Raw genomic sequence first — 17,518 nt, forward strand, 5'->3', positions numbered from 1 at the left:
AAGTGCTATAAAAATTCATTCATTCATTCATTCATTCACTCATGTGACAGACACCAGATGAGATGCAGAGGGTTCAGAGTGAAAAAACAGACACAGTCTTTGGCCTTATGGGGCTTATCTTCTGGCTAGGAAGGCAGGCTGCTTGATGTAAGGTGTGTTTCCTAATTAATCAATCTCTTTATAGTCATTTTTTAAGAGATCCAGTTTCAATTGTGAAAGCGTACACTATAGGGAAATCACTATACTTTATACTTCTACCTTTGCTCAGCCTAGGTCAATGATATTAAGTTGTACATCTTTCACTATTTAGTTGGTTATTTGCTTTTATTCAAACAATGGACCAGCTGAGTCCTTCAAAAGAAACACATTCACAGAGTTAGACAAGTTGTCTGGTGAATGTGACACATGCAGAGATGCCCACAGGATGATTTAAGCCTTTGTGCATGTACAAAACAAAGTTCAACCAAGCAAAATGGTGCTCTGTAAGAAAAACCCACAAACCAAATACAAACAGACATCAATCCAGCACGGACTCGTAAAACCCAACTAAGAAAAGAAAATACATGCCATCAGATATTTTTCTGTTGTTTTTTGCGTTTTCATTTAGATAGCATTAGTTTTTTGGAAAATTACAAAGAATAAGCAGTCAAAAAATAAATTTGACTTAAAACATTCACCTCTAAATCACGTTTCAGCTGAATGACAAAGAACTGCTTATTTGTTATAATTCTAGGCCAATGTCCGATTATGCTTTTATATGTTAATTTGTCTAGAGCAAATACACATTAAGGACACATTGCTCCTCACTCGTTTTATTGGTAAGTTTCTTTTCTTTTCCTTGAGTTTTCACTGCACTGTAGAAAGACTAATAATGTGTTAAAGATTTATAATCTACTGTGAGATCTACCAGTTTCTCTATTAAAGAGTATAACTCTCTTAAAGAAAAAAAGCTCTCAGATGCTGGTCAGTCTCCAGGCGTGTCTCCCAAGTTAGTCATCTGACCATGGTTTTTATGCCCTGGGCACAAAAGGAACATTTAGTATGAAAGCAGTAAATGAAAACTAGGGGCTGTTGTCAAATTGTCAGCCGTTGTGCTCATATTAATAACTACTGCAGCTGTCTGGGGCTCAAATTAGCATCTTTGAAACAAGTTAAACACTTCCAGCACTGTGTAGAGCCGTTTCAAAGAGAACAACAAAAATTTATGTTGAGATTTTTTGCTAGATGGCCTTTAAAATAAAAATCTCCTTAGAAACCAAACGATCCTTTCTTTTTGATGCCATTAGGGGATTATCTGATAAATCTTCATTTCTAATTAACTAAATATTCCAAAAGCTGAATTCATAGGCACATTAATTTATGCCCAGGTGCTCACATTAACTCATATAAATTCTTAATTTAAGGATAGAAGAGAACTTTCCCTGGAACAGGCACATTTCTCACTTATCAGATACACCAAGTAGAGCAGTACTATTCCCAGCTGCTCACGCTGGCATTTGAAGAGAATAACCATTTCCAGCAAAGAAACAATTCAGGTTGGAGCCAGGTGAGCGTACCTCTTTGAATCTCCTGTGTTGAGGAAGAGGACTAGCATCCCTCCAAAGGAACTATTCCAAATGCACAGTAACTGCAAAAAAAAAAAGAGTCCATCTTGGGATTTGAGAAAACCTGTGACCTGATACAGATGAGCTGGCAGTGAGTAGGTCGGTCAGTCATTGTGTCAACTGCCCCAGGGGGCCCGACAGTGCTGACTTCAAGCTGTACCATTTAGATTCCTCGGATGGCCTCTTGGGACTTATATAGGGGAAACTTGCTGTGCTAAGTTCCTGAAATGAGCTTTCTGAATTGAATAGTGGTAAGACACAGCCCAATACCTGGGAGCAAATGAGTTTATTTAGCAAATAAGGAGAGACAGCTGAATATTTTATTCAAATGGCAAGTCTATTCACCCTCTGACTGTTTCAATCTAACTCTTTAAAGTCCTAAGTAGGGCCGGCCCCATGGCTTAGCAGTTAAGTGTGCGCGCTCCGCTACTGGCAGCCCGGGTTCGGATCTCGGGCGCGCACCGACGCACCGCTTCTCCGGCCATGTGGAGGCCACGTCCCACATACAGCAACTAGAAGGATGTGCAACTATGACATGCAACTATTTACTGGGGCTTTGGGGGAAAAAAAAAAAAAGGAGGAGGATTGGCAATAGATGTTAGCTCAGTGCTGGTTTGCCTCAGCAAAAAGAGGAGGATTAGCATGAATGTTAGCTCAGGGCTGATCTTCCTCACAGAAAAAAAAAAAAAGTCCTCAGTAATTAAGTAGATGGATATGCTATTCAATTATTCCCTTTGGATTTACACTATTGGGTAACACCAGATTTACTCCTGGGAAGTCAGAAGTCCTGGGTTCTAATCTTGGTTCTGCCCTCATTACCTTGTCTACCTCACTGAGGCATTTGAAGAATAAGTGGATAATACATATAAAAGCATCTTGAAAAGTGTAAAGTAATGATCTATTTATTAGATAAACATTTATTAATTCTCTGCTATGTTCCAGGCATAGCTATGCATGAGTTATCCCATCCTTAGAACAACCCTATGGGATAAATATTGTTACTCTACTTTTACAAACGAAGAAAATGCGCCTCAAAAAAGTTATGTAACTTGACCTAAGTCATTACAGTCATGACATGAAAAGCTGAGTTATAAATTCAGGCCTTTTCAATCCAAGTCTAGGTCCACTTGCTCCTATGTCAGTTCTAAATTTACACTAATATATTAAAGAATGCTAAGACTTTAACGTCTTACATAAAGTTAGCAGGTGACTTGAATGCTTTAACTCAAGGGGTCCTAATGTGGGAGATGCTTCTATTCATTTCCTTGAAACCTGGAGGATTGGTGCTCACAAGGAGCTGGTCAGTAGGAGAGGCGAGAGGGCAGTGCTGCTCCTGCATGACACTCCCTGGGATTTCCAACCAGGGGAGCCAGAACAGCAGTGAAGAAGGTGGTAATGGCAACTGGGTTGGAGAGCTACCATGTAGGCTGGAAAGTTCATTGATAGCTTCACATCTCTTAATTGGGGAGCCCTGCCTTTCTGCAAGGAAGTACAGGCTGTGAGAATTTTATGGAGTCCTAGTGGAAAATTTTTAAAGGGGACCTTTTCTTGGGACCCCTTAAATCTCAATATATAGGAAACCTCCAATTCTTAATAAGGATTGCCAACATGGTTGCAACCTAAAACTTGTGAGTATATTCATCCTATACAAATCATACTTGGATGAAGTCATACTTTATCCCGTACAAGGCATAACTGAGAGTACTTAGTTATGTATTTTCCCCTGTTCCCTTACGGGTCAATAACCTTCCTTCTTATTTTCAACAGACAGTGATATTTTAGACTCATATGCACAACTCTAAGGCCATAGAGGAATATGAGTCAAATAATTCTGTCTAGTAGCATGAGTCAATCTCAGAAGCCAGCTTACTCTAAGCTGTCTATGTGCATCATCCCAGAGGCCCCAGTCCAGGTAAGCCTTGATGACTTCTTCTTAGCAGCTAGCATGGCCTGTTGTCAGGAGGAGGAAAGCTGCCTTGCAAAATGGCTCCTTTCCTTTATAACATTGACACTACAGCCAGAGTCAGAATCTATTTGGATTGCCTTCACTCTCCAGCCATTTAGTGAAATACTTTTCAGATTCTCCATTTTCAGGGAACTTCCTTTACAACATTTACTAATGAGAAAAAAAGATGACTGGACCATGCACCTGTAGGTTGGAGCTGGAAAGTGGAAAAATAATATCTGTTCATTCAGAAACAGAAGAATTTTACACATTGTATAGAATTAATGTTATCTGGACTGCAAATAGCAAAGGAACTGAAGTCCTGAATCCTCTTTTCCCTCTTCTTTCCCCTACCTCATCTCCCTTAACTATAGGAACAAAATGTAATAGTGTGCATGTGAGGATTCCCTTAAAATGAACTGCTTTAGTAAAACTTCCATGATGCTGCAGGAGCCACCTGTGAGCACTATAAGGGGGAAGGAGATATCCCCTAGTCCAGCTAGGTGTGGGAGGCACTGAGAATTCCTCTCAGTGGGGACAATCAGCCTTGATCCAATTGAGAGCCTTCAGCTTCCCCCGCCCTTGGGCTCTTGATATCTGTTGCTCCTGACCTCACTTCCTCCTTATCTCTACTTCTCCTCTCCTCTGTGTGTCCTTATCTCTATGATACTGATCCTGGATCCTGGCACCTGAATCTAAAGACTGTCTTCATTGACAACTTGGAAATAGAGTTGTCCACTTAAAATACATCATGCCTACAATTCCCAGTGGAAATAAAATCTCACTGAGTAAGAACTCAGTCTATTCCTAGTCAATGACCAAATAGCAAAGGTGTTTCTTTGTTTCAAGTATTTACTTGAACTTAAAAGAAGTTGGGTTGGAACTGGATTTGAGGAGTTTTCTTACAAAAATTTCTTTTTTAACAGAAAAAAAATCAGAATGTTCCCAAGGAATCCCAAGAGGCCACTTAGCCTGTCTCTCCGGAATTCTGTGCTTTCTCACAGACATTCAGGTACTGGGACGGAACAAAGCGGTCGCTATGTGAAGTCAAATAACTTCTTAGGGTCAAATAAGTATTCCAATGTGTGGCGAAGAAAAAGAGCTCTAAAATGAGCTGTCTTCACATATACTTTGATTGCTACTCCATTGTTTTTTCTCTACAAACTGGCCATTTGCTCCCAGGGCAGTGTAATTTAATGCTTATCAATCTGATGATGGAGAAAGTGACGAGGTGTCACCATCCCTTGCTTATTAGCTATACTTTTACCAAGTGCAAGTACAACTCTAGAAAGAATAATTTATAGGTCCATAAATTAAGAGGTGGGAAAAATGGATCTCAAAAGTGTGGCCACTGCTGGTCTCATGGGTAAAATAGCTTTAAGCAAAATGAAGACAGCTTTGCACAGGGTGTCTGTAGTGGGTTGAATTGTGTTCCCCAAAAAGATATACTGAAGTCCTAACTCCTGGTACCTGTGAATGTGACCTTATCTGAAAAGAGGGTCTTTGCAGATGTAATCAAATTAAGATGAAGTCATACTGGATTAGAATGGGCCCTAAATCCAATGACCGGTGTCACTGTCAAGCTTCATTCTGAGTGCCCAACTCAGCTAGGTTTCCTATTGAAAAGTGGATGCAGTCAGGTTTTGATTTTCATGTAAATCCCTGTAATTTCAAGGGGTTGTTTATGCAAAAATCCAAGGAGCCTACACAAGTTCCTCTGCTTAGTCCACATATCCTTGATGATGGAACTCTGTCCCGTCACCCTTTACCACTCAGCACGTGATCCCTATCTGCTCCCTCATTGATTGTACTTTAAATGGATCTCCCAATAGATCAGAGCTTTAAAACTGAAAGTGTGCATAAAAATCAACTCAGAAGTTTATGAACTTCTGAAAATTTTTAGGTCATGTGCTCTAAGATTCTGGAGTGAGTTTGGAGTGAAGAACTCAAAATTTCCCTCTTTTTCTTTTACATTTCTCTGTCAGATTTTTCTTGTCAGTGATTCTCTCTCTCTCTGTTTGCCTCTTTTTCTTTCTCTCCATCTTAAGCCTGATGAAAGACCCAAATGAGTTTGGCGAATAACAGAAATGAAACTCACAAACACCAAACATTTCTATTCACAAGCATAACTGAGCACCAAAAAAAAAAAAAAAGATATGAAAAGAGCACAGTCTCAAGATTCTCAGACCTAGTTGCAGAGTAGAATCACCTGGGGAACATTTAACAAATACCAATGCCTGGGCTCACCCCAGGCCACCTAGATCAGAACCACTGGTGGAGGAGCCTAGGCACAGGTAAATTTTATTAGCAACCTGAGTGATTCCCCAGGTAATGGGCAGGCAGGGTTGAGAACCCTTGGAGTAATCAAATGCAGACAGAACATGTCTGCATAAATGTGGGTCCACAGTATCCTCTTCTGTTCCTCACAGGGATGCTCCCAGGGTGGTGACAGTGGACAGCTGCTGAGGGGTAAGGAATCCACCAAGGATGAGAAGTTCTTCGCAAAGGGCTCCCAGACTTTTACGCCTGCCTTCTCCTCCCACCCCTCTCAGCACCTGGAAGCATCTTAGACTACCAGGAAGGCAAGCATTGTGCTTTCAGCAAGCCATGGCCCCCAGGCCCAGCTTCTGGGGTCCTGGTCCTAATATTTTACTACACCGTACTGAGGCCGTCTCTCCTGTTCTGTGTCTGTGTTGCAGATTATGCAACCTCTTGCACTACTGGACCTAGGGATTTTCCATTTATGTCTCCTTAGGGATCCAGGAACATTCCTGACTATGACATACAACTATCCTTTTCATCCTCTCCTTTTCACTCTCAGGGATGTAATTTAAAGGGCAGCCACAATCTATTCAGTCTGCCTGTCTAAAATTTAATGAATTATTCTTGTAATGAATTATTCTTTATTGTAATGAATTTAACTGGAGAAAGAAGTCACCGTGCATAGTCCTTCCCCTCTTCCTGACAACTTTTTGAGATTTTGCTGAAAAGAAAAGTGACCTTGAGCTGTGCAGTGGTCAAAACAGAGCTAATATTTAAAATTCATTACTTTTAATTTTTAATAGCTGCATAGTATTTCATTACATGCATCTAACTAGTTTAATTAACCAGCACCATACTGACAGACACTTAGGTTGTTTCAATCTTTTACTATTATAAACTATCCTGGAATGAATATGTTTCTACAGATTGTACATATGTATGTGCTAGTATACCTGTAGGACAAATTCTTAGAAGTAGAATTTCTGAGATAAAGGGAATATGCATTTATAATTTTGAAAGATATTGCAAATTACCTTCCACAGAGTTGTACTAGTCACTGTCCCACCACTGATGTCTGATATGGACTGCTCCTCATATCCTCACTAATGCAGTGCAGTATCAAACTAGTTTATCTTTGCCATTCTGATGGATGAAGATGGACTATCACTGTAGTTTTAATTTGCATTACTCTCATGATCAGTGAGATTGGACATCTTTTCAAATGCTTAAGAACTCCCTTATTTTCCTATGAACTATTTCTTCTTATCTTTTCCAATTTTTCCATTGAATTTTTTGGTTTTTTCTCATATTTACTTATATTTAAAAATTAGGAAAATAAGTCTGTTGTCTGTGATATGATGCAAATACTTTTTCTTAGATGTCTGTTTAATATTATTTGTGCTGTTTTTTTCTTGCAGATTAAAAGATTTATTTCAATACATTGATAGTTTTTATGATTTCTGGATTTTTGTGTCATACCTAGCAAAGCCTTCCCCTCTCTGCAAATATATATATATATTTTTTTTCTTCTAGCACTTCTCTGATTTCTTTCTTTTCTTTTTCTACTTGATTTTTAATGTTTACTGAACAATCCCTTTTTCTCACTGATAAGCAATGACACTTTTATCATATGCTAAATATGCACTTAGGTCTATTTCTGGACTGTATTTTAGCCCATTAATTAGTTTGTCTATTTTAATTACTGTCTTTTCATAATTTACTATCTGATAGGACTAGTCCTAACTCATTACTCTTTTATTTCGTAATTTTTCCTGGCCATTTTTGCTTCCTAGTTTTTCCATGTGAATTTAGCATCAGCTTATCTAGTCCTAAAAAAAAAATCCTGGGGGTATTTTGATTATGATTACATTAAATTAAGAGGAATTGATATATTTATGATGAGTCTTTCCAAAAATAAGGTATATATTTTCATTTGTTCAAGTCATATTTTGTATCCTTCATTAACATTTAAAAATTTTCTTTATACAAAGCTTGCACATTTCTTGTTTAAGCCTAGTTTTTAGTTATTTCATGGGTTTGGGATTTTTTTCTTTGATATTTTGAAAGAGATCTTTTCATCCATTATAAAATTTAAGTTACTTGGATTTGTATATACGAAACTTATTGATTTTTGTGTATTAAATTTGTATTAAGTATTCTTATCTTCCAGGAAAGACCAATGCCCCCAAGATACAGCAGTATAAATTATAAAGTCACAAGGGGAATAAGTGGAAAAGTATACAGACATGTTTGCCAACTCAAAAATATCAGACTTTTCCTTTCTACCATGAATCTTAAAAAGATATTATTTTAGGATCAAAGCAAGGAAATTTAGACTGTTACCATATTTAACGAACTGAAAATATAAATCGATTCCAAAGGGATTTAGAGAAAATCATGTATTATAGTTCGATAATCAAAAAAGTAATGCAACATGCTTAGCCTTGCATTCAAAGCCTTCCCCTGGTGGTTATAGATTCCTTATTCACTCATCTCCTACTACTCCTCAACATCACTATATAACCTCCCATTCCGGTCATGGCACTCTCCATCCTGTGGCTGATACCCACCACAACTGCTTGCTATGCCCGCAAAGCAGAACTTCTGTACCATTGCTCATGGTAATTTGCCTAGAATGCCATCGTGCTGTGTCTTGTCAATTCCAAATCTTATCCTCTCTTTGAAGACCAGCATCTCCTCTATGAAGCATTCATGTGGCATCACTCTCTATAGTCTTCTCCCTGATAATAATTGCCAGATTTTGGAGTTGGACATCCCAGTCTTCGAGTTCTGACTATACTGCTTACTGATTCTATCATCTTAGATAAGTTCATTAACTTCTCAGAGCCTTGGTTTTCTCCTATGTACAGTGAGGGTAACAATATGTAACCCACTTCTCATGTATGGTTGCTATCAGGATTAAGTACACTTCAAAATCTTATATAAACTCTGAAGTGGTATCCAAATATCAAATATCAAGTGTAAGGAATCACCTACAGGCTAAAAAGTCACTCTACAAAGAGAAAGAAACAGAGCCCTTCCCTCTTACTCTAGGAGGGATTCAGAAAGGGGACAGAAAGAGAAGAGTGACTGTCCTCCTTTTTTATTCAACTGACAGGGTCAGTCAGGCAGTGGGCTGCACTCTTCTGTCAGAATAGCAAATAGGCTTTGTCATGAGTGCCAACACTAATGGATTATGAATGCCTGCCAGAACGCTGTGTCCAGGAGTCTGAGGACCCACCTGGGTAGAGAGGGCAACAGCTGCAGTCAGTTGGTAATGGCTACATGGGCACGAGAAGGAGAAATGGCAGAATGAATGCCACATGTCTGTTTTTCTGCCCTCAGCTTTGGGATCCCATCATGGGAAAGCAAGAACTTGACCTCCTACCACTATTGACCCTGTGATTATTTTCCAGTCTCTCTGTTGCCTTTAGCCTAACTGTGTCTTAAATTTGATTTGAGTTCCATTTGTTCCTTCAGTGTCTGACTAGAAAATATAAGGCACCTCCCCCAACCCCTTAGGGAACTCATCTCAATGGGCACACTTCAGTCATATCAACAATTATCTATTGTTCTTACACTGTGCAGGACACTATTCCGGGGGCATGGGAAAACCAATAGCATTTATTGAATATCTCCTACATGCCAGGCACTGTATCAGGCACTCCATGAGCTTTTTCATTTCATCTTCAAAAAACCCCACAAAGCAGGTATTAATGGGTATCTGCCCATTTTACCCATGAGGAAACTGAAATTATTGAGGCCAAATATGTTGCCCTTGAACCTGCAGAACTCTTTTAACTACAGTATAATGTCCCACCCTCAAGGGGCCTCTGAGTGTGCTACACCCACTCATCCACTGCAAACCAAAAGGAGCTCCTTGACTGCTGGGTCAGCTGACATACACGTCCTCTACCTGCTCGTAACAGAGCAATCCCACAGGCCTGAAACTCTTCAAATCTTCCAATTAGGATCTTTAGTAATCTTTCTGTGGTTTTCACATAGAAAAGAGAGACTGTCAACCCAGAACAAACCTTGGGAACATTGCAAGACTACCTGATGATCTAAATGTATACTGCAGGAGCTGCTAACCATTATTTTATTTATGGCACTCTGGATCTCAATCTTAGTTTCATTACTCCCAATTAAGCTTACGTATGCTCACAAAGCACCATTACGTGATTTAATGACAGAATATTTTGAATTAATTATATGCCAACATTTTGTAACATATTCTAGGTGCCTCACTAAAATTGGAACTGCTTTTTATAGATGCACAAATGAGGGTAGCTATGTTATTGAAGTTCCATGTCTGAGAATTATATCCTACTTAAGGTAAAATGTACATGTTTCCATATGTATGTTTTTAGAATTCATGATTTAACACATACCTACTTGCTCTCAGTAAACGTTTAACTGGAAAGAGAAGCCTACACTTCTACCTCATGAAGCTGAGTAGCCTGAATAAATTAAAGCATATTCAGACATTTATTAATTACTTTCTCTTTGCTAGTTATTGGTGATGGATGAAGTTAAAGGTAGATCATCATTCCATAACAGCCACAACTACTCGTGAGGCAGGGAGGTGATTAAGGACTCTCAAAAAACAGAGGGATTTATATTTTACCTGGAGTTAATTCCATGGTGAATCAAGTGAAAAAAATACTCAGCTCTCCCTGAGGCAAATGAGGTTACCACGACCTCTTCCAAGGCGCTAAGTGGTTCCTGGAAGTACAATTTTATGTGACATTTCATTATATTTTACTCCCAAAGTGCTTTTCTCTCATAAGACTGTGAAGGCAGGTTTCCCTAGTCCTTCTAGTCTTTCCCCTCCAGCTCTATTCTTGAAGTCTAGTCCTATATCTTAAGTCTCCATTGCTCCTATAGTCCCCACCTCCACCCCCCAACCTACCTCCCCCCCACCCCCAGGCTCCCTACCTCCAACCCCCAACCTCCCCACCCTCTACTCCCCATAGACTCCTCAGCCTCCACCCCCAACCTACCTACCCTCCACCCCTAGCCTTCCCACCTCCAACCCTCAGCCTCCCTGCCCTCCACTGCCCTCAGTTTCCTACCGTTCACTCCCCAGACTCCCCACCCTCCACCACCCCCAGCTTCCCCAGCCTCACTGCCCTAGCATCCCCACCCTCTACCCCTTAATCTCTCCACTCCCCAACCCCCAGCCTCCCCACCCTCCATGACTCCCAACTTCCCCACCCTCCACCCCTATAGACTCCCCAGCCTTTACTACCCAGCCTCCCACCTTCCACCACCCTCAGCTTCCTCACCTTCCACTGCCCTAGCGTCCCTACCCTCTATCCTTTAATCTCCCCACCCTCCAGGCTCCCCATCTCCAACCTCAACCTCCCCACACTCCACCACCTCTCAACCTCCCTACCCTCCACCACCCCCAGCTTCCCCACCCTCCACTTCTCCTAGCCTCCCCACCTCCCTTCCTGGAACTGGTCCACTGAGCTTTGACCTTCCTGCATTCTAATGCCACCATCAAAACTCACCTATCCTATATCCTATTCCTTCAGGGTTCACCTCTCTAACAGAAAATCTACTCAACAAGTTAATGCTGGGTATAAATGGCTGACGCCAGATCAATGTGTTATATTGCAACAAATAATTTTAAATCAAAAAATATACACTGATTGCGTAAAACACAATACTTGTGCTAGAGGAAAGCAAAGATGAATGAGGACTTGTCTTGCCTTTCTCTCTTATTTTTTCTAGTCATAATAACAAAAATGACATCATGCAATGTGGTCATCCATTCAGTCTTGGCTTCAAATGAATTTGACTCTCCAAAATTAAATCTACCTTCAAAGCACAATGGTCAGCTACCAGTGAGGTTATTTGAAAGAACATGCTGCTGATTCTAAAGGTAAATTCCAAAAGAGGTAGCTGCTTTAGTTGAAAGAGCATAGACTTGGGCACATCTGGACAGATATGGGCTCAAATCTAAGCATGCTGGCTGGCTAATATCAGGTAGCTCAGCAAATATTTCCAAGTCTCACATCCCCCATTTGCCTAAAGGGGATAAAATCATCCCTTTAGGTAGGTGATTCACCTGGTAGATTAAATAGATAATGTTCAATGGCAGGTAGAATATTTTAAGCAAAGGCAGCATCTTAAATAAGTGTCAAGTTTCCCAAGAGTCAACCTTCTTTTTACAATTACTTCCTTGTACGTTCATTTACACAATAAAAAAGTGATATTCTTTATACTTATGCCTCCTACAGGTGACCAAAGACCCATGTGTTGGCAATCTGCCACTTAACTGCACATTCAAAAAATCATTAACTCATCTGAAAACTCCCTACAGAGCAGAACAGCTGGTCCTCTGTGAAATTCTTAGAGCTCAGGAATATCGAATATCGGGGCTGGAAGATAGCAATAGAATGGGATCTTGTAGCAATAGAAGGCCTACATTCTAGCTCTGCCCTGGGTGAATCTAGAAATGGGCAGTTCTGGGCTTTCAAGTAGAAGCCATACTCTTTTTAAAGATGGCTCAAGGCCAGGCTACTGTAATCCATGCTTGTGCTGAGTGAAGACTTTTGGCTTGGAGCTTTTGGATACATTCTCAATGAACCATATTAGGGCTAATGGCTTTTAAAGACTTTATGTGTGTGTGTGGTTGCGGGTTGGGGGGACTGCTCTTCCAAGGCATTCCCAGGCCTAGTCCTGCTGTGTCGTGTACTAGACGGTTGGTGGAATCTGTTTGAATTCCATTTTAGCCCCTTATTATTTGGGGGCAAGCTGCTGAAAATTCTCAAGGCTCAGTTTCCACATTGGGAGAGTAATAATCACATCATAGGCTGCTATGAAAAATGACAGTGGCAAATAGACTTTTGGTGGGGAACACGATGTAGTCTATACAGAAGATGAAATATAATGATGCACACCTGAAATTTAGACAATGTTATAAATCACTGTTACCTCAATAAAAAAAGAAGAAGAAAAATGACAGAGTGATTAGGTGATTAGAGGATAAAATGAACCTGTTGAAAGCAGGGAGTACAGCTCCTAGTATATAATAAGAACTCAACAAATTCTAGTTTCCTTCTTTCATCTAGTCCTAATCTCAGATTCAAGATCGATCTTACCTTTAGCCAAGTAAATTTCCATCTATTGATATAATTCTAGAGGTAACAGGAAATTTCCAGAAAAACAAACAATCCAACAAAACACGACTGATTTGCTGATTCCTTCCAATGGAGCCTCACCTGACTCCTTTATTTCATTTAAAGCTCTGTGCATATGTCCCCTCCTCAGAGATTCTTCCCTGACCATACTATCTAAAATAGCCCCCCTCCATATCACTCTTTATCTCCTTATTTTTCCTCATAGTACTTATCACTACCTGAAATTATATTATACATGTTTTTGTTTATTCCCTGTCTTCTCCCACTAATACGTAGGCTCAGTGATGTCAGAGGGTTTGTCCGTCTCGTTCACTACTCTTCCCCCAGCTCAGCTTTTAGAACAGTGTTTGGACACATTTGACAGGTGCTCAATAAGTATTTGTTGAATAAACGAATAAAGGATGTTTTAAATTCCACAACCAGTCTTAATTTCTTTCCCTTAAAGCTTTGTTTATAACAAGAACCATCATTTATTAAGCATTTACTTGATCCCTTGACACTATATTGGTAATGTAATTTAATCTTCTGAACATCCTCTATGAGATAGGAGCAATTATGATCCCCTAATATAGGTGAGAAAATGAAAGTTTAGAGAGGTTAAGTAACTTGCCCAAAGGCAGAAGTGCAGATGGGATTCATTCTAGGTTATTGGACTATAGAATCATCTGCATCGCTAATTCTTTCCCATCGCCTCCTGCTTCTACACTTAAATTCTCCTGTATTCAGAACTGCCTCTTTACCTCATGTCAAAATGCAAATACCTCTGGGGATGGGTAACATTAAGGTGTTGTTAGTCATTTACCCTCTTTGGTGCATGTCAGTCAGGAAATTGGGTTGAGAAGAAGGAGATAGAGTTTGGAGGTCTGGGCACCTGAGACGGGAAATCTTAGAACCAGGATACTAGTGTGTAAGACTAAGGAGATATTGCAGCATTTTGCCAAAGGTTGCTCCACCTTGTAATCATTCCACATCCAGAGCTCTCTTTCCCCTTAACACTGAGTTGTTTTCCCTTTGCAATTTAGCATCTCCACGACAGCACAGCTCTGGGGGATTGGTGGTTTGACAATACCTTCCTCAGGTGTAAAAGAAGTCAATAGACACAAGATGAGAAATTGCCAGAGGTTTTTGGGGTTTGTTTTTTTCTTACTCTAGTGTCATTTCTTCCTGCATTAGTTACGAGTCCAGGAAAAGGTGCTGGCTGATTGGATTTGAATGTCACCTGTGCAGTCACAGCACTCAGTAGTTCTCCATAGGATAGACTATACCCAGCATGTCACTGTTATCATAGCAAGATAGTACAGAGATGTTTAGTAAAAGGAAAGGACAAAAATAACAAGGTGCCAGGTTGGCTGCACATGTAGGTAGGGAGGAAGACTGCTTCCATGTTGTAATTTGAGAGGTACCACAGGCAACTTGTTTCAAAATATCAGTTTTAACACTTAGTTTGATATTCCCCCCATTAGTGTCATTTCTCTTCCAAGAAGAGATTGTCTCCAGAACTCTCCCTTGCTTGAGAAGGCAGGAAGGGCACATTAAGCTTGGATTACCTAGCTGTTGCCATAGCAACTAGAAGCAAGGCCCTGGGGGGAATGAAACATTGGGCAGGTAAGGGTCGATGAGGAGGAAAAGGGATAGAGTGCGAGTTTAGATGAGGTGGCACTGTAATTGGTAGCCCTGGGCAGGCACGGGGCAATCATCTATAAAACAAAAAGTTACTACACATTTTAGTCAGGTATAATCATAAATTTCTCCATCACAATGTTAGCCATTGCTCACCTTGAAATAGTTAGCTCTTACTCTCTTTAACCATGCATGAGTTTTTTAAAAATTCTTAGCCCTCCTCACCCTCTAGTCCATTTCCAAGACAAATATAATTTAGTTTTCCCAAGCAATAACAATAACAAAAATTAGAATCTACCTCTAGCATGGTATGTGGAATGCAAAGACAATTGGCCAGATACTAGGGTATTTCTTGTTGTGTTCCCAGATATTCATTTGGGATAATAGATTATAGGAGAGAATAGACTGCGGTTGATTTAAAAAAAAAAAAGTAAATTTTTTGGAAAGGTCATTTTCAGGGCCAGCCCTGTGGCTTAGCGGTTAAGTGCGTGCACTCCGCTATTGGCAGCCCGGGCTCGGATCCCGGGCGCGCACCAATGCACCGCTTCTCCGGCCACACTGAGGCCGCGTCCCACATACAGCAACTAGAAGGGTGTGCAACTATGACATACAACTATCTAGTGGGGCTTTGGGAAAAAAAAAAGGAGGCAGGATTGGCAATAGATGTTAGCTCAGAGCCAGTCTTCCTCAGCAAAAAAAAAGAGGAGGATTAGCATGGATGTTAGCTCAGGGCTGATCTTCCTCACAAAAATAAATAACTACATAAAAAATAAAAACAAAATAGAAAAGTCATTATCCTTCAAATGAAGGTTTCCAATGAAAAAATAAATCTTATAAATGTGACATCTTAGAGCAGGGAGGAATCTTAAATTCCATCTCCTTCTGTTACAGAGGAGAGTGCTAAGAGCCAGAGAAGTTAATTATGTCCTTTAACCATCGAATGACTCTGTCATTTCTAATTATTGCTAGGAAAAAAACCCAGGAATTCCCAGTGCCCTCCATTTGTGTGCACTGAAAAATCAGTTTACATATCAGCAGGAAATGTCAGCATTAAGGTCAAGGATGTTCAATTTGTTCAAAATAAAAGGAATAAGAGCTGACATGAATTGAGTACTTAGAATGTGCCAGGCATGGGGCTAAATGCTTCATAACCTGTATCTCACTGAACCTCTCAATAGCCCTGTAAGGTATGTTTACCCCATTCTACAGATGAGAGCATCAGAGTTGAGACAAGCTAGGTAACTTGTTTATAGTCCAACAACTAGTAAGGGAGAGACTCAAGTTCTGACTTAAGTCATTGTTCCTTACCATAACACTAAACTATATCTCCTGGCTATTTCTGTGTCTCACTTTCCTGTAAGAAAACCAAGGATCAATAATCAACTATATTCATGAGCTTCATGCCCCCCTCTGACAGCCAAATCCATCCCCGAAGAAAGTCATCCAACTCTAGCCAACTAACCATATTCCCTAAGAATCTTGTTTTTTGTTGTTAATGCCATTGAGTTGATTCCAACTTCTAGCAACCCTGTGTACAGCAGGCAGAACCTTGCCGGGTCTTTTGCACCATCCTCTCACCTCCTGGAGCTCTATCAGGCAATGCTCCGCAGCTATTCATAGTTTTCGTGGCCAATTTTTTTGGAAGTGGGTGGCCACGTCCTTTTTCCTAGCCTTTCATAGTCTAGAAGCTCCACTGAAACCTGTCCAGCATGAGTGACCCTGCTGGTATTTGAAATACCAGAGGCATAGCTTTCAGCATCAGAGCAACACCCAGCCACCACAGTATGACAACTGACAGATGGGTGGTGTGGTTCCCTGACTGGGAAACGAACCCAGCTGCAGTAAGAGCACCGAATCTTAACCCTGTTGACTACCACCCTAAGAATCTACTTTTTAAAAAATAACTTTTTTTCTGATGATAAATGTAAATCATATTAAATATGCAAAATTTAAAAACAGACAAAGATAGGGCCGGCCCTGTGGCTTGGTGGTTAAGTGCGCGCGCTGCGATGCTGGTGGCCCGGGTTCGGATCCCGGGTGCGCATCGAGGCACCACTTCTCCGTCCATCCTGAGGCCGAGTCCCACATGCAGCAACTAGAAGGATGTGCAGCTATGACATACAGCTATCTACTGGGGCTTTGGGGGGAAAAAATAAAATAAATAAAATCTTTAAAAACAGACAAAGATAAAGGAGAAAATTAAAATCTCTTGTAATTATACCAGGATCACATGTAGAGAAATCTATTTTTTTCTTCTGTTTTAAAGACCACTATATTTCTTGCAAAAACCAGCAACAGTCTCTAGTATTTTCTACATGTCATTTTCCTTAGGAAAATTCATGTAGTGAATGGCCATCATCAAAGATTATTTACTCTTTAGTTCATTCATTTATTCAACTGAGATTTATTGCTTGAATGTCTACTCTGTGCCAGGTGCTCTGCTAGTTGCTCAACTTATTGATGGCTAAAGACAGGCCCTGGTCCTGGTCTCACAGAACCTACAGACTAATTCTCTGAAAGGAGTTTTCCATGTGTTATACCTTAACTAGCCTGAAGGGATACAGATGCTTTTAGTCCATATGCCCAACTGAAGTAATTCTTTCCCTCAATGGGATAGATGGAGGGCTGATATAAAGACAGGTCTCATAGCCTCATAACTGACACAGAGCAATCAAAAATTATTTAAAATTGCGGGTCTTATGATACCTTATCATGGCAAACATAGCTCACAACCTGGGATTTGAGAGATTTCCCACCTAAAATATTCTTCCTGTTCAGGACATAAATATTCCCTTGGTGCTAAGCTGGCAGCTTTACACGTAGAGGGATCAGGAAAGGGTCCTTTTCCTTAGAATTCCTTTAACATGGACAAAATTTGCCATTAGTCAAACACTGCTGAGGTTGATTGAAATGTGTGACTACAACTCATTCTAAAC

At 40.3% G+C, this 17,518-nt stretch overlaps 1 long non-coding RNA gene across 2 annotated transcripts in view; it reads right to left on the bottom strand.

The window, feature by feature from the left end:
• Positions 1 to 17,518, bottom strand: part of LOC147916849 (uncharacterized) — a 53,485-nt gene that overhangs the window by 15,278 nt on the left and 20,689 nt on the right. The window contains exon 4 of one of the 2 annotated variants that reach the window (XR_015552567.1): positions 1,557 to 1,627. The exons of the other annotated variant lie outside the window; for it this stretch is intronic. This is a non-coding gene — a long non-coding RNA (uncharacterized LOC147916849). The remainder of the gene's footprint in view (positions 1 to 1,556; positions 1,628 to 17,518) is intronic. 2 annotated transcript variants of the gene reach the window in all.

This window comes from Ceratotherium simum, chromosome 6 (genome assembly GCF_057802395.1).
Source record: "Ceratotherium simum simum isolate JZ-2026a chromosome 6, ASM5780239v1, whole genome shotgun sequence".
In the NCBI taxonomy this organism is placed as follows: domain Eukaryota; kingdom Metazoa; phylum Chordata; class Mammalia; order Perissodactyla; family Rhinocerotidae; genus Ceratotherium; species Ceratotherium simum.